Source organism: Pteropus medius, unplaced genomic scaffold, assembly GCF_902729225.1.
Source record: "Pteropus medius unplaced genomic scaffold, Ma_sr-lr_union100, whole genome shotgun sequence".
Classification (NCBI taxonomy): Eukaryota; Metazoa; Chordata; class Mammalia; order Chiroptera; family Pteropodidae; genus Pteropus; species Pteropus medius.
The window spans coordinates 9,240,579-9,263,800 of NW_024354503.1; the positions used below are offsets into that span (position 1 = coordinate 9,240,579).

Genomic DNA, 23,222 nt, shown 5'->3' on the forward strand with positions numbered 1-23,222 from the left:
CATACAGACTGTACATAGACTAATTTTTCTATCATTTCAAACACAGTATTGACTTCTCAAAAGAAAAGAAAGAGGAAAAGAAACAGCAATTAAGCCGCAGTGTCTGTACATCTAATGACCCATAAAGAACCAAGGAAAATGATTTGAAATCATTTTAAATCAACTGTTGATGTTGCTTCCAATTTCTTCAATTCTCTGTCAGCAGTGTTTTCACCAGAAGGCTAATAGTTTTAGACAAATTTATTTCTTCTAGAAACATATCATTGACATAGGCAATATAATATTTAATAAACTTACAGTTGGTAAATACCTTTTTTTGCTTCTCTAACAAATATGACATTTAAAAACTTGTTGCAGCCTCCTTTTAGTTTTTACATTTTGTTCAGAAATTCTGCTTTGATGAGAAATTCTGCTATGAAATTCTACTATTTTAAATTTTCTGATTTTTATGACCATTGCTTTCCTATGAGTTGGGAATATTTTGATGAGTGCTTATGCTGGTAATGTTAACATATATTCTTTTAACATAGCTATAATGTTGCAACATAACAAACAAAATGCTTTGGCATCTAATTCAGTAACAAAATAATCCACACTCCACTGTGTCTTCAAAACATGACATTTGAAGTCATTTTATCTCCTTTTGATATATGCATTGGTAATAAAAAAAAGTGTCACAGTATGACAATATGCATGACACTTGAAATGCTGTCAAATTATAAAACTATCACTCATTCATAGTGCACTGTGCAGCAGTGGGAATCAATAAAATGTCACCTATGATCTCTTATCACAGTAACTCAACTCTGCCATTGTTGAACAAAAGCAACCACAGACAATGCATAAATGATGAGCCCAGCTGTGTTCCAATAAAGCTTTATTTGTGGACACTGAAATTTGAATTCAGTATAATTTTCGTATGTCATGAAGAATTATTCTTCTTTTGATTTTTCTTTTCAATAATTTCTAAAAGTAGAAAATACTGTTAGCTCATGGGCTGTATATAACAGTTAACAGGCCAGATTTGATCCCTGGGGCAAATAGTTTCCTGAACTTTGTCCAATATTACTGATTTTTCCCTTTATTGGGTTGTTCTCATCAGCTGCTATTGCTCTTTTCTTAAAAAAAAAAATAATAATAATAATAAGCAACACAGTAAAGACAAAAACTCTGTATGGCTCCATGTTCCCTTGTAGCTAGTCTTAGTTTTCTCCATTCACCTTACAGTCCAGTTTTTGCAAGAGCTGTCTATACTCCCTGTCTCTTATTGCCCTTATTTTCATTGTCTTTTGAACACACTTTAGTCAAGCTTCGCCTCTACCTCTCCACAGTGACTCCTCTTGTGAAGGTCACCATTGACTTTCACATTGTTTAATCTGATGGTCATTTTTTTTCTCTTATATTACTTGATTTCTCAGTATTTGATACAGTTGATCACTCCCTCTATTTGAAACATTTTCTTCACTTTGCTTAAGGACATCTGTAGTCCCCTGATTTTCTTCCACACTGGATATTTCTTTTATGATTCTTTGTTAATTCCTCCCCTCATGAGTTACTTTTTAACTTTTAACTTTCAATAGACTTGGTCCTCTTCTCTGTTTATGCTCACTGCTCTTTTCATCTTATCCAATTTCTGGCAATTATTCTCTATATGCCATTGATTCTCTAATTTATATCTCCAGCGTAGGCTGTTACATTGAACTCCAGACTGGTTTATCCTTCTGTGTGATACATCTCCGCTTGATTGTGTAATAGACATCTCAATTTTAACATATCAAAATTTCAGCTCTTTCAGACCTCTCTATACCTGCTTCGCCTATAGTTCTCCCCATCTCAGTTGATGGCCATTCCATTTTTCCAGTTGCTTAGACAAAAACCTTGAAATCTGCTTGACTTTTCTTTCTCTCACACTACATTTCTACGTTTCATTCACTATCATTAACTCTACTTTTATAATTTACCTAGAATTCAACCACTTCTCGCCGTATCCATTGCTACCAGTAGGAACCAAGCCGCTATCATTTCTGATCGGGAATCCAGCAGTAAGATCCTAACTGTTACCCCAGCTTCTGCCCCGGTGCTTTTGTAGAATGATTTCAGTGAAGCCAGAGGGATCGTTTAAAGATTTAAGATCTGACATGTTTCTCCTTTACAGTAGATCCTCAGAATAAAGGTCAAAGATTCACAGTAGCCTGGGGCCATACTTGATCCTTGACCCTCTGCTCCCCTGCTGTTCCTTCCTGATTATCTGACTCTCTCTCCCATTATTCCTGCTGTGGCTCACTCAGATCCAGCTTCCTGGGACTCTTTGCTGTTCCTCAGTCACATCAGGCCCTTACTCACGTTATGACCTTTGCAGTAGCTGTTTACTCTCTCTGGGTGCCCTCTTCCTCCTAGTCTTTACATGGCTAACTCCTATCTGCTTCTAGGCCTTGCTCAAATGTCAGTTTCTCCAGGTGGCCCCGTGGAGAAATGCTACCAACCTTCATCTCCGCGCCTGCTTTTTTCATTCTTTCTTAATCCGTTTCATTTTTCCATAGCCTTATTATCTTCCACTAATGTTACATTTTATTTATTTATTATTTGTTTTTATTGTCTTTCTCTTCCTGTGAGATTGTAAACTGCGAAGAAAAGAATTTTGGTCTGTTTTGTTTACTGATGAAGCCTGAGTGGTTGACATATAGTAGGTCCTCAACAGATATGTGTTTCAAATACAGTCTGAAAATATTTTGAAAAATCATTTTTCTGGATCTAGATTTTAAAGCAGGAAGGGATTTTATATTATCACTATTCTCTAGATCTGCACTCTCTGATAGCCATATAGTGCTATTTAAATATAAATTTAATTAAAATTAAATTAAATTAAAGACATATTTCCCAGTCTCAATAACAACTTTCAAGTACTCATGTATCCACTGGCTACTGTGTTTGACAGCCCAGGTACAGAACTTTTCCATCATCACAGAAAATCCTATTGGGCTGTAGCCCTTCGAGTCAGGTGGATTTCTCAAGGTCACACAGGTCATTAGTCCAGAACTGGGATTTAATCTGGGGGAGCCAAATGATATATGAAGATTATGAATCAGTGCTTCTCAAATTAAGGCTGATTCTGATTCAGTAGTTCTGGGATGAGGCCCAAGTTCTGCATTTCTACCAAGCTCAAGGTGTTGCCAGTGCTGCTCGTCTAGGGCAGCACACTTTGAATGGTAAGGCTGGAGAGCACTCAGCAAATGCTAAGGAATACTTCCATTTGATGTTATTTTAATAGGACATTTATTCATTGTTATCAAAGCTGTACTTTTGGAATTAGGATAATTCCAGAACTAGCTGGTATCTTTAATACTGGTCTCACACTCAGCTACATATACTAAAATGTGTTCCCTATTCTCAGATGAAAGCTTCATAAATAATACATAGTCAAGCAGAAGAAAGCAAGAAACTGAGAGGCTGTATAACATTCATTTTAAGAATGTTCCTGACATAGGATACTTTGCAATGCTTTACGTTTCTAGTGATGTGTCAGTGTAATGTAATGTAATCGCTACTCAGCTGATTCCTACGGTGAAATAATCGATTATGTTAGCTCATTCTGGTTTATGTAATGAAAGTTTAGAATAGTGGGAGGAGGGAAAGTTTTTCTGGGTAAAATTGGCTTTGTTGTTATTGTTCAGAATTTGCATTAGGTCTTGGAAAGTATGAAGTTAACTTTTGAATGATAAGATTATATTCAGGATTTCTATTCCAAAACTTTGTAAAGAATAATTATTCAGCAGGCCATTATTCTTTGTTATAATATACTTTGATGTTAAATTCTAACTTTAAAGTACTTGAAAGTTTAATAAATTTATTATTACTTACTAGCTAATAAAGCTGACCAACCTGTTTTACCTGAAATGAGTTTCTGTGATGACATCATAGTTAGATATTGGAAAAAGACATTGCTGTGAAGTGTTCTAAATTCTCCAATTTAACTGAATACTTGTCCATTTTATAGGCTGAAAAACCAGTATCATTGGTTCTGCCTACACTATGATTATTTTCAAATTTACAGAACATTATAAAATGTTAAATGTTATGCAACAATGACTTAAAAATGAAAAATGTACATGAAATCATATGAACTTTCTTTTTCTCTGTACTACTGGGCCATTTATTCCTAAAGCTGACTTAACATCAGAAATGCGTGAGGTACCTATTAAAAATAGATTCCTGGGCCCTGCCTCAAGAAATTCTAATTCAGTAATTCTGGGATGGGGTCCAGGAATCTGTATTTTTGACAAGTATCGGGTTTTCTGGTTAAATGAATTAATATAAATAGAATAAAAACTGGCAGGTAGTAAGCACTAATAAATATTAGATCTTCTCTCCCTCTGTACTATTTTTATTAAAATTATCATTAGCCATTTATTGACTAGCATGCGGTTAATTCTTCCTTTGATGAAAAGGCTGAGGAAACGAGAGAAGATGATTACTTTCTAATTGAATGAATATTCACTGAGTGCTTTCTAGATGCTCCATGCACTATTCCAGGTCCTGGAGATAAAGGTGAATATAACATGTGTTTAAATCAAGGAATTACAGGCTAGACAAGTCAGTATATAAGTAAAAGCACTTGTTTTGCAGTGTAGTCAGTGCTGCAGTATGGGTGTGTGCAGGTTCTGGGAGGAAGGGTAGGTGGGTGTTTGACAAGGAGGGTTTTGTGAGGAATAGCATGGTCTCAGGTGAGATTAGAGAGTAAGTAAAGTTAGCCAGATATAGAAGGAACTGAGTAAAGAGTGTTCCTGGCCTCAGAGAACCACAGCTGAAAGAACCAACATAGCTCTTCCATTAAATCGATGCGGCTCAATAGAAGCCGAAGATACTCTGGAGAAGTAACTAAGAATCACTCACAAAAAACCTGGAATTCAGGGGAAGGAATTTGGGCCATGAGAAGTCCTTGAAAGTTATTAAAACAACAGTGTTTTGCATTTTAGAAGACAAATCATTCTCTTTGGAGTGTGGAAAAAGAATTGGAGAAAGGGAGGGGGTCATGGTGGGAGAAGGAGAGGACATGCAAAGCTGGAAGAAAAGGTAATTTTAAAGTATTAGCCTGGAAATCTTCACAACCAAGCCTGACAAGGCTATGACTGTTTTAATTAGGGTGGGCTAGGTTATGCGGCAGCAACAAACAACCCCAAATCTCAGTGGCTTTAGAGGACAGAGATTTATTTCTTGCTTGTACTGCATGCATCATGGTTCCATCGTTGTTGTTGTTGTTGGTGGTGGTGGTGGTGGTGGTGGTGGTGGTGGTGGTGGGAGTGGTAGTGAGTTGGGGGAGTGCTTCTGTCATCACTATCACTCCCAGGGACCTAGATGACAGAGCAGCCATTATGCCAAAGAGAAAACTCAGAGAGAGCACTTTGGAAAGTGTGGCACTGACGATTCACTGCTTGGCCTAGAAGGACACACATCACTTCTGTTCCCATCTCATTGGACAAAAATAGTCACATGACTTCATTCACCCACAGGTGCACCAGAAGTGCCATCTTATTACATGTCTAACTATTTCTGTACTTTGCAGATAAGAAAACAGTAGCTCAGAGATGAATGGTACAACAATACTACTAAAAATAAATTATAGTTATTGAGTACTCACTATGTAAAAAGAATGTTAGCCTAAAGAAAAAATATATAAGGCAGGGGTGTGTGTGTGTGTGTGTGTAATAAATGTGTGTAGGTATCTTTTTATTATGGAAAATTTAAACATATAAAAAAGTGGACAGATCAGTGTAATCCCCATGCGCTCATCACCCAACTAAAACAACTAGTGGCTCATGACCAATTTTGTTCCATCTCTATTCCCACTCACTTCCCCTCCCTTTATTATTTGGAAACAAATTCCTGACATAATTTCATCTGCAAATATTTCAGTATGTATCTTTATAAAGTAAGGACTCTTTAACATAACCATGATATATTATTTTATCAAACAATTTCTTAATATTATAAGTCTAGTCAGTGCTCAAATTTCCAGTTGCCTCATAAGTGCCATAATTCATAAACTTGTAAGTGAAATAATTAAGATTGTCCATCTTCTGACTCCAAATCTCCAATTCTGATGTGGTTGCATTTGGTGCTTCAAGTGTGGATAAAAAAGTTATTTATTAGCATGACTTTAGGTAGCAGGACACTTTTTAAATTTGTCTTGAAACTAATGTATCCTCAGCTCCTCAGTGTTTTCTTCAGTGCTAGTAATCCTACAGTAGGCAGTTGTATGGCATTATATTTCCAGTTATGCTTTTTATCTTTTTAGGAGTAAGAATTGTACTTGAAAATTTACACCTGTTACTTGACTCTGAATTCATAGCTCTCTGACTATTGGCAGCCTCAGGGATTTGGAGCTCACTGTCTGAAAGAGATAGCATTGATGCAGTTAAGGATATTGTACAAGAATTTTTGATTATCTAAGAATATATAATATAATTTGTAAATCCAGGCTGCCAGTATTAGGCAAAAGCGGGATGTTAGGTACTCAAATATTACCTCAGGAAAACTTATACTTCTACGAAGAAAGAATTAAACAAGATTATTGCTAGTTCTTAATTGTATTAATAACCCTAAATAGGGAGATAGTTGTTATTTATACCTTCACCTTCTTGACTTATATGTATATATGTGTGTGTATATATATTTATATATGTATACATATATATATACACATATATATTTAAAATTAGTATACTTGTACTGCCTTTCTCTAAACTCTTCTACAAATTTTATTTTGTTACATATTATACATACAAAGAAATGTGTATAACATATGGTTACAGTTTAAAAAACAATAGTAAATTCATGCTCATATACTCACCACTATGCATAAGAAATAGAACCGCAACAGTATTTTTGTTCCATTCAGTTCATTGTGGTGCCCCTCCAAAACACAATATGAGCTCTTTGCTTGAGAGGTAATCAATATTCTGTATTTTACTGAATCATTTATTAATACAGTTTCACCACAGATGTACACATCCCTAAACAGTATTGTTTATTTTGCCTGATTTCACCTTTATATAAAGGAAAACATATATTGTATATTTTTATGCCATGCTTTTTAAATTCAGAGTTAAATTTCTGAGATTTATCCATATTGAAGTATGTGAGAGCAGTTTGCTCATTCTCATGACTATTTTGTAGTTCATTTTATGACTGTACACCTGATTTGCTTAGATATTATACTAGTGATAAGCATTTGAATTGTTTATGTTGCTAGTAGACAGTACACATGTACAGGAATTTCTCCAGGGCTTATATCTGGGAAAGGTAAATTGATGCTTCATAAGAATGTGCATCTTTAGCTTGGTTTGGTATTGCCAAATTGTATTCCAAATTAGTTGTGCCAGTTTACACTTGCTCTCAAAGCTGATGAAAGTTCCTATTACAGTACTTTGTAGTGTCATATTTGAAGTCTTTTGCCAGTCTGATTGGCGGGTATGAAAAAAATCTCGTAGTTTGATATATGCATTTCCTTCACTTACAGTGAGGTTTAGCAATTCTTTTTGGATGACTATGGTTCATTTATGTTTTCTTTGAAGTGCTTTTTCATGTCTTTAAAGCCTTACCAATTAGTTAACTATATTCAGAAGTGACTGAAAATCCCATGGACATATCCCAAAAACTTAGACTTACTATATCTCTCATTCAAGTTCTCCTTAGGCAAATTTGAAAAATGTTCACTTGTAGCTGTAATTATGGCAACAGACATATATTGATGGAGGGGAAATCAGAGCAGAAAGTGACACTGGTGTTAACCAGTTGCAGTTAAAATATCTTATTTCTGTAAAAACATACAACGGTATGAATACTCTCCCAGGTCTTTGAAGTAAGCCTATGCAAGTGAGAGACCCTGACATTAGTATCAGGGGAATGCTGCCTCCTATCTGCTCACCCTCTCTACAGCCCTGAACAGTGCTATCCTTGCTACTTTACATTCTCTTCACCTTTGGCTTTATTGCTGTCTCGATGACTTCTCTTTGTCCTCTCTTCTCAGTTAATGCATTTCTCCATGATTTGCTTTCAGACATTCCTTTGTCCTCAAAGACTCCATCACTTCGGCTGCCCTCATGCAGGGATGACTCCAGAATTTCCACGTTTAACCCTGATCTGTCTTGCAAGGTCCAGAGCTCCGTTTCTGATTGTGGACTGAGGGCATCTCCTAAGAGATATTCCTCCTCACATGTCTCAAATTAAATGTGCCTAGAAGGAAAGTTTTATATTTTCACCAGAACATTCCTAGTTTCTTAGCCTCAAATCTTGGTCATCTCTGACAGTTACCTCATTTTTCCACAGTTCACTCACTCCATTTTGCTCCTCCATTAACAACACTATATGTGTCATTCACATCTGCCTTTTTTTCTTCAACTCCTTTCTCCTCTTTCAGACTCACTAACGGATACAAACTGCCGTGGGGTGGACAAGGGGAAGTGAAGACTAATTCATCTGAAGTTTTCTTAGTAAAGCCATAAGCTTACCTAGATCGTTATTTTGGCCAACATCCCAAAATTCAGAATTCCCTAAATACCATTTTCCTATACACATTATTTTTATATTAGTCATAGTCCTTATCAAATATATAGTAATTATCTGCCAATGTAAGATTATAAGCACTAGAAGATTTTAAGCTTGTAGTTGGCAAAGAGTCAATATTCCCACTTTGGTCAAGAACAGTGCCTTACTATAATAAGGACTGAATAAATGCATGTTTAATCGAGTCATTGAAAAGTGCCTTTTGCTGCCACTTTTTGTTTTCAAGTGAAATAAGTCTGTTTATACCTTTACATATGGTCTCAAACCTGTAGTTGATTATAGCAATATTTGATATCAAACAACTTCTTGTCTCAAGGTGACTTAGATCCTCTAATGAGGATACAAGGAAAAACATACTGCATATTTGTGTGGACAGGCAGGGCCTGCTGGCTCTGGTTAGCTCTGGTTTTAAGTCTCCTAGTCAAGTCCTGAGAGTGGTTCATTGGTCTTAGGATATTGTGTTGTCAATTTCCTCTTGAAGAGCACCATTCCATTTTTAACCTGCTCGTGACATCAGTGGCTAACCGCAGGTGCATGGGGCTGTTGGCCCTTGGAGCTGGCAGGGATTCATTGCTTCCTCTGCTGACATGCCCAGATCTCTCCTCTGGTTTCACTGGATGCTTTCTGCCTTGTGAATACCTATAAGTGTATTTCTTCTTTCATCTCTCCCATTTCTTTTAGTAAAACAGCAAATACAAACAGTCTTTTCTTTTTTCTTTTCCCAAGATTTAAAATGGTAGTTCAAACTCACTGATATGGTTAGTGTGGTATTATAAAAAGAACACTGTACTTAGCCGGAGCCTAAAGTATAACGACAGGCAGAGCAGGTAACCTGGCTGTGTGCTACATTTGCCAAATATTCAAAATGGAGGTGAGCCCTGCGGGGCTGCTCTGCAGGTCAGATGAAATGATAAAGACTTCTTTGCAAATTATAGAGCAGGATTTCTTAAAATTGAGAAGTATTCAGACCACCCTTAAAGAAAAAAGTTGTCATGACTCCCTGCTGCTAGACTTTATAATATACACAAACATCCAGCTATGCTTTTCACATACTTTATTCTTATTCCTCTCAACACCGTTCTACAGTTAAACTGAAACAAATTGTAATACAGATCCCAACACAGTTACATAACCAGTAACTTAACTACAAATTAAAAAGATCAGTTTTGTGTAATGGACATTTTTTTTTTTTCCCAGAAACTAAATCGGTACAGATGAATATTGTCCTAATTTCTTTCTTTCTTTTTTTCTTTGATCAAGTTTTTATTCAAAATTAGCTGTCCTAAAGTCATTTGACTTTTATAGAATAAACTAATTTCAGTTTATGCCACAGGCTTCTTTTCTTCTGTGGTGGGTTTCTTTTCCACAGGCTTCTTCTCAGCTGCTGATTGCTTGGTAGTTGCAGCCTTTTTTCCCACCAAAGGCTTCTTCTGCTTCACAACACCAACAGCCTTCTTTCCTTTCTTTCCCCTTCTTTTAATCTGATTTGGCTTCCACTGGTGCTGCTGCGTTATCTACCCGGAACTTGTGATTCTTGGCCTGGCGAAGAATGGTATTCTGGCGCATGGTCTTCGCATGCGGATTCGGCTTCAACATGATTCTCAGGTTTTTCAGTGGTTTCTTCTTTAGGACTCTGCGATGAATCTTCTTGTGTGGTGCTCGGAGGGCTTTCTGGATGTCTGGGCTTTTCAAGATTCTGCTAAGGTCTTCTGAGCATCTTGTGCATTGGAAGGTTGTAGTTACTCTTGAGAGAGGCAGCTTTACGCCAGGTGCCACACAGATCATCTAACTTGCGGAAAGCACTTTCCATCCAAATGTAGAAACAGCCTGCATGCCCAGCAGGAGCAAGTTTCAAAATGTTCAGTTTGTTTACATTAAGCAGAGTAATTCCAGGGATATTTCTGAAGGCTTTGATGATGCCATTGTCCTCATTCTAGATGATGCAAAGTCCCCTGTGCTGGACATGACGACAGTTTCTCATTTTGCTCTTGCCAGCTCTCATTTGCTGAGAGGCATACATCTTTTTTATATCATTCCAGGCCTTAAGTTTCTTAAAAAGACAAATGGCCTCCTTGGTCTTCTTGTAGTCTTCAGCTTTATCTTCAACCACCAAAGGAAATTCAAGAACTTCCTCAACATGATGTCTTTTGGACATGACCAGTGCTGGTAAGGCCGAGGCAGCCAGGGCAGAACAGATGGCCTATCACTTCTGTGTTGTGTTCACTCTGTGGTGCCAATGGTGCCAGGTTTTGGTTGGTGCAAACATGCAGCCCCCACGGCACATATTGCCAAAAGCACCCTGGCCAGGATGATGAGTCCCATCACCTCGAACTCTGGGAATTCGAGCCATAGCTCTGCCAGTACCCCATGACTCAGCACTGGTTTGATGACCTGCTGATTCACTGACAGCATAGGGCTGTCTGTTGCTTTTGCACAAGTCGGTGTGAACAGAGTTCGCAATATCTGGTCGAATGGGAGCCTTGAACACAGCTGGCACAGTGACATTTTTGCCAAATGATTCTCCCTTTTTGGAGTACACCGCTATCAGTGGAGAAGCACACGCCACGGCAGGGAGAGGAGAAGGCCACCCTTCTCTCAACCCAGTGGCTTCCACAGGGAAAGCAAAAAGCTCCAGCCTTTCTTCATTTGGACTACTGATAAATCATGGTTATATAATGGAATTTCATCATTTTATATTTACTTTCTGCATTTACATCTGTTTGTTTCCTTTTAGCCCTTGGCAATTAGGGGTACAAAATTTGCCATGTTGTATCATCATTATCTTGATCTTAAATTAGTATTTTAATTTAAGAATCTAGACGCTATAGACATATTCTATTTAAGTGGTGTAAGGCAAATAATCACTTGAAAAGTTTTGTCTTTAAAACTTTAAAAAAATCTATAAGTACAGCGGTGGTCACCGTATAACACATAATGTTATAATATATGATGTGTTATGTATAATATAATGTATAAATGCAACAGGAGGTATTAGAAATGTCAGACAAGAGTTATCATTTGTCCTCTGTCATTTTTATATGAATATAAATGTTGTAAAGAAAATTTTTTATTATTTTTTGAAACTCATAACAGTTGAACTTTTCACCCTTAAATAGTATTCTTTCACGATTTCCTAAAGACATTTTTGTCCTTACATTATTCAGGTATTCTAGGGAAACATGGTACATTTCAGATCTGTATGCATATTAGAGAAAGACATGTTAGAATATACTTTATTTAAATATATTGACTGAAATATGGGGCTATCTGCATGTTTTAAAGGGAGTGGAAATAATTTCATGACCTAATACATTTTGAGGAAGTTTTCCATGTTCCAATTTAAATCAGGCTTTAAAGTCCAGTAGCATCCTTCAGTAAGGGGAGAAAATAATCCTGACTGGATTAGTATAGTCAAAAGATTAATTAAATATAGAGTCAACTTGAATCTTAGGTTTGAAGAGTAACATATTTATGTCAAACATTTTTGTTCTTCTTTTTATTTTCAAAATTATAGAAGTATAACATGTGAGAATTATCTTTCAATTGCACATAATTTAAAAATTCCAAAACAACCTTGGAATATAGAGTCTCAGATTTTCAATTATTCACTCAGAGATTACCTTTTACTTATTGATTTTGCATTTTGCAGAATATTAATTTTTTAAATTGTCCTTCGATTTTCTTATTGACTCATCACCTACTGTTGATTTATGAGATCTTTTTTTTCATAAGGGAAATAAAAAAGCAAAAGTATTCTGAGGATTAGAGTTGTATTAAGGAATACTGAATTCAATATTTATGCAAAGTTCTTTATAAATTTTCTTGTTATTGGTCTGTGTGTTCTTCTTTCCCCATACTCCACTCCTGCTCCATTTATTTTATCTTTGAGACCAGTGATAAATGGAGGTGTGCTTTTAGGTTTATTGGACTTAATTTGAGAACTGTTGAATAAAGGATATAGTGAAGATTGAGCACATAGAACTCCATATTAATTTTATCATTTATAAGTATCTTATGACAGATAAAAATGTAGTGGTACATTTTTGTCAACTAGTAATTAAAATATGACAATAGAAATAAATTGGATTAATTTAGTTAATCACTAATAATTCTCATAAATATGCTCTTTTAAGTTCTAAAATGTAAAGTTAAAATTTGAATCATTGTCATTAAAATTAGCAATTATTGCTTACTAGTCCAGAATTCAACACACTTGTCTTGATTTTCCCCTATAAGTTTACAGTTACAACCAGGTATAAGATTTCTCCCTGTATGATAGGAATACATTGCAATAGAATCCTCCATGCATCATTGCATGGATTTTGTATTTTTTTGTGCTGAGAGAGGGAAACAAATGATTATCTTTTACTGCTGAGTGGTGTGATTCAAAGCAATGATAAGTCAAAAAATGCACGGCAGCTGGAGAACAAATGTTATTCCCATCAGTTATCTCTGACAGATGAGGGAGTATTCTGAGGCAGACCTCTAGAATTACTGTGTTTCCATCCAGGCAGAGTGTACTAAATTAATTTTGCAGGTATATCTTAAATGCTGTTGTATTCTAAATATGAAATAGGATCTTTAATTACAGAAAGTTTTATAAACTTCAAAATCCTAGTGGGTGGTGTACATTAAGTTATTTTGGTATTGTTAGAGAGTAAAATACTGGAAAGAATAATAATTTCCAAAGTGGCCTACTTTGGTTCTCCCAGTTGGGACATCTTTGTCTAGTTGTTAGCTTCTAAATGAAGTGTCTGTCTGGTCTGGTCTGTTGCTATTGAGTGTGAGGAAGCTTGTTTGGCTGCTGAGGAATTTAGCTGCCACTTTCCAGGCACTGGAACAATGTGCTCACTTGTGGATTAAGTAAACTGTGACCTCAAGTCTTCTACTTCTCCTCATCACAAGCTTTTTGGTCCCTAACTGGCCCAAGTCGCTTTGAATTACTGTCCTACTTTTGCTCCCATCTCAGTATCTCAGTGCTCCCTTGGTCACCCCTCATTTCCCCATGAGGCTTAGAAGAATTACTTGCTTCTCAGTGCTTTCTATTGGTTTCATTTGCTCATTTACTTTCTATCTGGATACGTTCCCTGACTTTTATCCCCAAAGTTATTATTACTTTTGATCCTATTATTTACTCCTACCACTGCTACCTATTTTTCTCTGTCATTTTCCATTGTCAGCTTAACTCTGGCCCTGTGCTTTCCTGTTGGAAGTCTCCCCGAGTCCTTCCTCTTTTCTGCTTTCTGCCAGTGTCTGCATGACTTTTGTGCTGGCTTATGAAACTTCATATCCCTCATTAAAGTGGAATCTTCCCTATTATGTTATTTTCGTAACTAAGTACTTAACGTATATTATAGAACCTATTTAGTTCTATTATATGTAGATGAAAGAGAGAGGCTTGTCAACTCTGTTAGATAGAGGAGGCTACTTTTTGTATTGTGATAGTTCTGGATCCACAGTATAAGGCAGATAGGTAAGAGCTACCAGGATGCTATGGAGTCTGGAAACCTTATTGTAGGATAAGGAGAAAGTAAAAAAAAATGGTTGTATATTGGAAAGATCAACTTAGTAAAAGCTGTGGCCACATACTGTATGGCCTACTTTAGTAAGTAGTGAGCTTGCTGTCATTATATTTAGACACACACACACACGCATACATAAATATGCACGCTCATGCTCAGCCATGTAAAGATGGCTAAGAATCAGATATGTAAGTATATTAGATAAGATTTAAAGTTCTGACTTGCAGTACTATGGTTTAGTGATTAGCATTTAATCTAGAATGCACTGATTGAAATGAAACAGAATTCTCATTTTTCAATTTTTGCCCTCATTTGAATATTTTTTGTATTTGTTACCAGAGTGTGACCTACATAGTTGTGATTGGCAATCTAGGATTTGTACTTTGTAAGTCAATCTAAAATACATTGTTATACATGATAGGTTTATTCAGGTTCGGGTCAGTAAGAAGCAGAATGGAGAGGCTGCATGTTTCTATCATAACCGATAAGAGAAGGGAGTAAGCATATCATGGTGGGAAAGAGCGCTTGCTCTGGAATCAGATGGATATGGATTAAACTCCCACCACTGTTGATTGTTGGCTTGTGACCTTGGAAAAGTTGACTTCCCCAGGCTTCAGGGTCCTCATGTCATAATGGAGAATCAGTAACGAGTACATAATAACACTCACAAATTGATAAACAGCAAGATTATCGTCACCAAAAGGGAATTGTAGCAAAGGAAAAACCAACTATTTGTTGAGTGTCTTTAAGTAGCTATTGTCATTGTTCATACTGTGCCCTTTCATTTATACTGTCCTTTGGGCCTCAAATACTCCTTGTGAGATAAATGGCTTTTAAAGAAGAAATTGAGTTTCAGAGAAGTTAGCAAAGGCCTGTATTGGGAACATGGAACTAAGTGATCCCAACATCTATGTTTAGTCTCATTTTCCAGGAGCCAAATGATGTCAGGTTCTTTAAAATTCTGCACTTGGAATCCATATTCTTCAATTAGGTTTTTGCTTTTGATCTTTTTTCTTAGTTGTAAGTCAGAGGGTTTTTTTTTTTTTTTTATCTCCTTAAAATTTAGCAATCAAATAAGGTTACATTTCTCAGAGGTAGTTTTGGAAAAAAAATCCAGTAGGAAAGTTTTAGGTAAATGTATAAATAATAGCTCCAAAAGCAATTATTAAAAGAAACAAGGCATCTAGTGATATTTATTTTTGACTTAGGGCCTGCATTCAGTTGTAACCCTGTTACTGAAGGACAGTGCAGCTGTGGACCTAAGAGTGGGCAGGCGACTGGCACGGGAACGGCCGTCACCACACCGCAGTTCCTCTTCTCTGCACTCAGCCTTCCAGCTCTAAGTGCCTTTTCCTCTGCATGGCACCCTCAAACTGCACCGCCAGCTTCTAGCCAGGATAGTTTTCCTGTGGCTGATGAATCACATGTGAGAGGGATGGGGGTGGAAGTGGAATGGAGATGAGCAGAGCAGTGAAAGCCCTAGCCCAAAGGAGAATAAATGTCCAGCAAATTCAAGATAATGAGAATGATGTTCTTTCCTGGCGAGAAAATTGTCCCCAAAGGCAGGTTTAGAAGCATTCTAGCCATGATAACATCGTTGGAAGAAGAACAAGGCTCTTGGTGAGGTTCCGTGAGGATCTGAAGCTTTTTAATGATCCTCTGTTGTGTTCATTACAAGGCTTTTGTGCAAAGGGAGAGAGAAAATTATAAATGCATAAATACATACAAAAAGGACAAGGGCTACCACTCCTAGTGAAATATTAAGTTTGATTTTTTTCTTAGTCTCACTACTTTATAGTCACACAAATATTCAGATTTTTTTCAGTGGTTGACAAATGGGGTAACGAATGGTGGGGGAGGTATTTTCTAAAGGTCTGTATGTAGGATTTATAGTTGGGATGGAAAGAACTGATTTTGTAATCTCAGCCCCAAACATGGTGCCTCAGGTCACTCAGGGAAGTGTCTGAAGTTTCTTGACATTGAAATAACAGCACAATGAGTCATCAAAGGATAAAAAATGTCAACTCTACAATTTAAAGACAGATATATCTTGCATAACATAAGGGTACACGGTGAAACTCCTTAATGATGATGAGAAAGCAGAAAGAGTTTCTGTTTTGCAGGCAACAGAATGAGAAACTTGATCTCTACAGGAAAATTTTTGTGATAGAGCAGATATCCGAATTGAGTTTTCAGTCATCAAGTGGTCATCACGTAAGCTTGCTATCACAGATCTTCAAAGCTTCCTTTGAAAATCTTTTGAAAGAATGTTTTTCTTAAATCCAAACCTTTAAAACCTTGAAGAAACACTTAATCTTTACGAATTTTTAAGATATAATGCTAGAAATTCACATACCATGTTACATTCTAAATATGAATTTGTTATTCTCTTTGAATTATATGCAGTAGCTTTCAAGTATAGATTGCTAATTAATTAAATATAGTTTTCTAGAGAACATAAGGCATTCACGCATAATTAAGAAGTAGGGAAATTATTTATGTGGCAAATTCAGGCTTTATATCAGAGAGGCTTTTGCCCATAATGGTGTCATTTAAAGCAGCCATTTCCAAACTTTTTGGCACCAGAGAACAGTGCTCCTATGAGAAATTAGTGCCTGATGATCTGAGGTGGAGCTGAGACTATGATGCTAGTGTTGGGAGTGGCTGCAAATACAGATGAAGCTTCACTCAGAAACCTGCCACTCACCTCCCATTGTGCAGCCCAGTTCCTAACAGGCCACAGAATGGTATTGGCCTGTGGCCTGGGGGTTGAGAACCCCTGATTTAAAGTGTTAATGAAGAGTGGAGCCTAGAAATAAAGTATCCCTTTACAGTGGAGATGTTTAAGTTGTATTTAATGAAGAGAAGAGACTTAAACTTCTTTCCTTTAGATTCGAAAATTTACATTATAACTGTGATATGGGAGTTGAGAAATTTCTGTTAAAAGTATTATCTAATGTAGATGGTTAGTAATACTCAGCTCCTAACTACAGGCCCACTTCCCTAGCATAGTCACTGGTATGTTGTCGTCAGTCGAATTATTTTCACCTATAATTTCTTTCTTTTTTACCTTTTTTTTGTTTTTGTTTTTCATGTAGCAGCCTTATTCTTGCTTAATAGTTTGTATTCTTTTATCAATTATAAACCCACTTAAAGAATATTTTAAACCCGCTTAAAGCCTTTTTCCATGTGTTCTGCTGTTTCCCGTGCTTGGAGTGCAAAAATCTCTTGTTTGTGGTGACTAATGCTCCTGCATGTGTTTCTTTGTTCTTAACTCTGTCCTTTCTTACCATTATAGACATCTTTACCAGGATTGTTTTCCATAGACATCCCTTGTGCTTCAGATTAGAGGACTGTATTTGCAATGAGGTTAAGCATTAACCACTCCCAGACCAGTCATAACATCTAGTTTCCGTTTGGGGCCCACAAATCACAGGGGTACCATGAGTCTGGACATCCTAGCTCTGAGCACAGTCCAGGCCTTGGTTTCCAACTTCTTGGAATGCCTCTCTTTTTACCCTCAGTGAACGCTCATGGGAAGCCTCTTGCCCTTGGTGATGTATTGATGAGCCCTGCGAATGGAGCAGCCCTCTATGGCTCTGTGCATTTCAAGATCTTGTGACTGGATCCTTTCCCTTCCTTTGATTGTCCATAGCTATCGCCTATATCTGGCCCCTGCCTTCCGGTCCCTCTTTCTTCTGGAGCCTGGAGATTCCCCTCTCTTGGTTTCAAGCTTAGGTAGTAAAAATGTTTAACTTTATTCAGTACTTTTATGTTTTTGTGTTTGGTGGAGAGATTTTTTCCTATCAGCTCAGATCATTATATTGAGCTGAAGTCACTAAATTACTTTTTGAAAAAGATTTATAATTTACTATATGCCATTAGCAATATGTTAAAGTATTAGTTTCTTCATACTAACATTAACATTTGGTATTATTATTTAAAATGTTTTTTCCTCATTTAATAGTTGAAAATGATACTTTATTATATGTATTTTTATACCACATTATGTATAATTTTATATAACTAGTTCACAGAGGAAAAGGAAGTAGATAGAGTGGGCTTCCTCAAGCAGAGGTGGAAGAAATATATATATAACAGTATTTGTCCTTTGATCTTGCACCCTATTCCCCCATATTCATGGGTCTGCTGCTGGAACTTGGATGAAGACGTAGGATAGGAAAATCAACTAGTTTAACTGGTTTTCTTCTCTTCTCATCCACACTCACAAGCCAGTTCAAGAAAGAGATGAAGGTAGGGTATGTATGTAAAAAAAAGGGGAACCATTTATTTGTGCTGTACTGTCAAGCCCTCTGAGAGAGATGGTACCTGGACAGTAGACTGTTTGTATTTTCTTAGAAGCAGAAGTGATTCTTTTTTAGATGATGCCATCTCTTTCTAGGAAGACTAAGAAGGAGAGTTATATCCACATAGTGATATGTAAAGATGCCATAGGACTGGTTCCTGGCCCCTGACTATTCTTGGCATTATAATTAGATATATACTGTTTTTCCCTTTTCTCTTCTCTTCTTTTTCATTCTTTCCTTTCTTCTTCCCTATCTTTCTCCCTCCCTTCTATCTGAAACACGTAGACATGTCTTTATCAAATACCAAAGGCTTTGCTTTCCTAGCTAGTATCAGAGATAAATAGCTGACAGGCAGCATTGCCTCTTTATGCACATTCATTGGGACAAATTTCTGCAAAAACTGTTTAGATCCTTGCAATTTTATTCCAGTTGACCTTACCCATGTTATATCATAGAATTAAAAAAAAAAATGTTTGTACTCTCATATTGTAGACTAATTTCAGTAAATAGATTTTTTGGTTCATGCTTGTCTTCCTCCACCTCCTTTTGCTAATTCAAAGAGAGCTCAGCATTCTTTTTTACTAAATCTAAGGATGACACAAGTTTTCTGACTGGCAATTTTGGCTTTCGCAGAGAAAAGAAAGGACAGCAGTTGGCTGGCCACCCTCAGGGTGTACTGTTTGTCTTCTTTGCATCTCATCCATTTCACATAATTGAAATCAGCAATGTTTTCTTCAATTATTCTCCTTGAGTATTTGCTCTAAAGGAATGAGGATAATGATATTAATTAGCAGATACAAAGCTGTGAATATGACTATAAATTATTTCTTCTTAAGATAGGACCTGCCAGAACATAATGCTTTACTGTTTTGTTTATTTTATTCTTGGTTTATTAGTGATCAAATATGTTCAACTTTAGTTTCGTTCTAGTTTTCTTGTTGTAATGTGCTATTTAAAATAAAGTATTAACTATTTTCATCTAAAAAAGTTGTAATACAACTTCACAATTCTGCATTATTTTAGTTGTCTTCTAAATAAGCAGTTCAAGAAGGAGCTCAAGGGAGCGCTGTGTTTTGCAGATTTAAATGCCTGTACCAATTTCTGTTCTGCTGATGCAAACTATTTCATGTTGAATCTCTAGGAATTTTTTTAAAAAATGCTTCAATTGAGATTTTTAAATTTAATTTAAATAGTTGTGTGAAAAATAGTAGACCATTAGAATTTAAGAAAAAAAGAAGCCGCTTTTGCTTAAGTATATACTGGCCCTTAGACCCAGCTATTTAATGCTTTAAACAAAATTTATAGAAGAGTGCTTTCTGCTTCTTCGCTCATAGCCACCTGATTACATCACAAGTTAAATCAGGGACTCTGGGGTTCCGGTGCCTTTAGTAGTCTCCTTAATGCTACTGTGCTTGAGTACAGCAGACTAGAGATCTGAGAAATGATCTAAAATCTGCCAGCTCCAAAGTCCAACCCTCCCTGGTCTACACTGGTACTCATCTCCAAAAAGACCGAGTGAAATTCGGTTATAACATGGGAAGGTTAACACACTAAGCTGTTGGCATGCCAGACACAGTAGCACATACTCTTTAGAAGTAAGTCACTTCGGAAAGCAGTAATGTTGAAGGTAGCTTCGTTTTATGTTTTATTTAATTTTATTAAAAGCCTAGATAGTGGTGATAAAGGGAACCAAGATTTCTAGAAATGAGTTGGGGATATTAAAAAGAAAGGCAGCAGAACACCAAAGACAAATTTTTATTAAAGTTTTATCTAGAGCTTACTTCACAAAAAAATTGTAATCTTCAGAGATAGTAGAAAGCTGAAGACTAAAAGCAAATGCTGAGTGTAATTGGGCTCTCATCTTCAATGATAAAGGTCATAATAATAGCCACTATTTATTTAATTTCTACTGTGCATTAGTCAGGTGCCATTGTCTGTGGTTTTCAGTTTCTTGATCTGATTATTTTAGCCTTCTTAACAATTTTCTTCATGTAATTACTGAAAAATCATGTAGTTAGGTAATATCTTAGAGAACTTGCTAACATTTATTAGTGTGGATGTATCTTTCATTGAATTAGAGCCAGAAGTTTTACATTAGAGAACAAGGAAATGTTAAATTCTGAAAAAGTCACTTTTGTTTCAAAAATGATTGCTTAATAGGAACCACATATTATTTCTTTAATAGTGTTTTCCTATACAGTTCTCTCTTTGCCATTGCATTTTGTTTTTTTCTTTCATTTACTCTTCCGTTTCTTTATCCACTCACGTCAGCTGTGGGATTTAAAGAAATTCTTGGTAGGATATTAACTGCCAGTCCTAGTTTTGGTGCTGAGTTCTTGTTTTTAATACAATATACTAATTGTATTAACACTGCATATACCCATTATGTGGTTCACAATTATATATACTGCTTTTGGGCTTCTATTTAAAATATATTTTGATAGTGACTATAATTTAATATGAACTTTATTGATAAAGGTAGCTTTATAACTAGGGTTTCTAAGAAAGCATTTGTTTTGTGTTTTACAGAATATTATTATATTCAAAATTTTCCATGAATTTTTTTCGGTTTTCCCCCAGTACTCCTTAGCATAATATGGCAGCAGAGAGCCCGTGGGAATTAAAGTTATATCTTACTTTTATTAGGTGCTCGAGTCATCAGTATTTTAATAAATTAGAAGTAATGATTTTGATTGATTTGATTTGGGGCTTTATTGGCTGATCTGTCTGTCATCAAATTTGAATTTCTTATTCATATGCATTATATTTTGACAACTATTCTACCTCCTTTTCAAATACCTATTTCATTACTCCTTAAATTGAAGGTATCCTTTCGAGCTTCGAGTAAATTATCTTTGAACAATGCATTTGTAATGGGTGGTTTTTTCAGATATATAATATTAAGTGTTTCCTGAAAGTTAGCATTTCTAAAAGATTTTTTAAAGGCCCATAGGAAAATAAAGATAGAAAGATATGTTAAATAATTGACATTTAATTTTTTTTTTTGCTTCAGCATATGTTTATTGAGCACCTACTATATGTAACATAAACTGTTCATTTTACTAAGGACATAGCAGTTTACCCAATTGAGTCCCTGCTTAGTTTTTAGAACTTACATTCTAGTGGGAAAAAGCAGAAAATAAGCAAATACATATAACAGGACAATGATGTTAATGGTTATTGACAGAAAAACAAAACCAAGGTAAAAAGAAAGGCAGGGATAGATAAAGTGGGTGCATGTGTGTGTGTCCATGTGCTGCTTTTGAGTGTGTGGTCATGGAAGGTTTCATGGACGATGACATGGTTCAGAAGGGTCCTGAGTGAGGCAAGGGAGAGAATGAGGCCTGGGAACACTCATCTCGAGGAGGAGGCTTCAGGGAGAAGCATCAGCAGGCACACAGTGTTGAGGCCAGCGTGTACTCAGGCTAAAAACACGTTTGAAAGCTTTGGCTGTTTTTTAGTGCAGATTTATTTATTGGACAGTTCTTACTTATCTATCATATCTAGTTCATATTAAGTAATATAGGAAAAGAAAATTATGTGAATTCTGAAAGAAGGGATGGGACAAGAATACTCCATGAATATTCATTGTATTTTAATCATTCAGTGAGTGGCAACTGGAGAGAGCACAATATTTTTTGTCTAGCAGATCAAGGTCCAAATCCCCACTTGGCCATTACTTACTACTGGATAATGTTTATAAGATAAATGATATATGACAGCACCAATAGGTAAAAGCAGTTATTATTTATTGCTATAAGATTGGAAATTAAGAAAATTAATTTATGAAATCCTAGAAATATAATGTCCTCCAAGCTACATATGCAAGTTATAACCAGTCTCTGTGTACAAAAAGAATTATATTTAAGAATCTTACTCATCAGCTTGTTATTCTCTAAATGGGAACTGTCTCTGGACAAAACTCAGGGCTGCTATGTTACACAATTCCAAAGTTGCCATCCGTGCAGACAGCCCCCAGTAGTACCATTCATATTGCATACTCTGGATTTGGGCAGAATGGATGCCCCTGACTAAACTAGGTGTTCCAGAATATATTGGGAGCGCCTCTGTGCTATTATCAAAACATTATTGTAGAATAGATAGGAAGAGACTTTGAATAATGACGAAAGAAATAACTAATACTTACTAAGTTTGTACAGCTTTCTGGGCTTTACTCTAAATACCTTGCCTGGATTAGCTCACTAAATCTTTGGGAAAACTCTACAAGGTATGTATCAAGGCTCAGATAGAAAATCAATTTATAATTGGTGTACAGCTTGCTCTGCTTTCCCTTATTTAATATTATGATTAAATTATTTGATACAACTATTAAATGAACAGTATCCTTTCTGATGGTGGAAATAGGATTTGACTGCTTCTCTGTTCTGATTACATCCTCCCAACTGTAGATAGTCAGCTTCAAGAGATAACTGAATCGTTCAGCCAATTATTGTTAGATACAGTTCAAAAATCAAACACACCAAAACCAAACTTTTCTTGTTGGTTAGATGCTTGGCATTCTGATGGACAATGATAAAGACTTCCATTCCTCTAGTGACTCTCTCATTTACCTGTGGTATAATTTTCTGAAGAATCCATTTTCATAATGAAGGGAAATTACTTTTTTAATTAAAAATTAATACTATTTCAGATCCATATTATCTCTTAAATGATTTATAGTATAGTATTGATGAAGACTTAGTCATTTACTTGATTGAACTTTTGAGGAAATCCAAAGCTGCTTCATGATGAACCATGTTGACCCCGCTCACGATATTGATTAGGGTACCTGTGCCCTAAGATGAACTGGTCCTGCAGTTGTATATTAGTC

General features: G+C 36.1%; 1 protein-coding gene and 1 pseudogene across 1 annotated transcript in view; one reads left to right on the top strand and one right to left on the bottom strand.

Moving 5' to 3' along the window:
• RNF217 (ring finger protein 217) overlaps nt 1-23,222 on the top strand; it is a 113,723-nt gene that overhangs the window by 18,951 nt on the left and 71,550 nt on the right.
• On the bottom strand, nt 9,812-23,148 carry LOC120596134 (60S ribosomal protein L4-like; annotated as a pseudogene).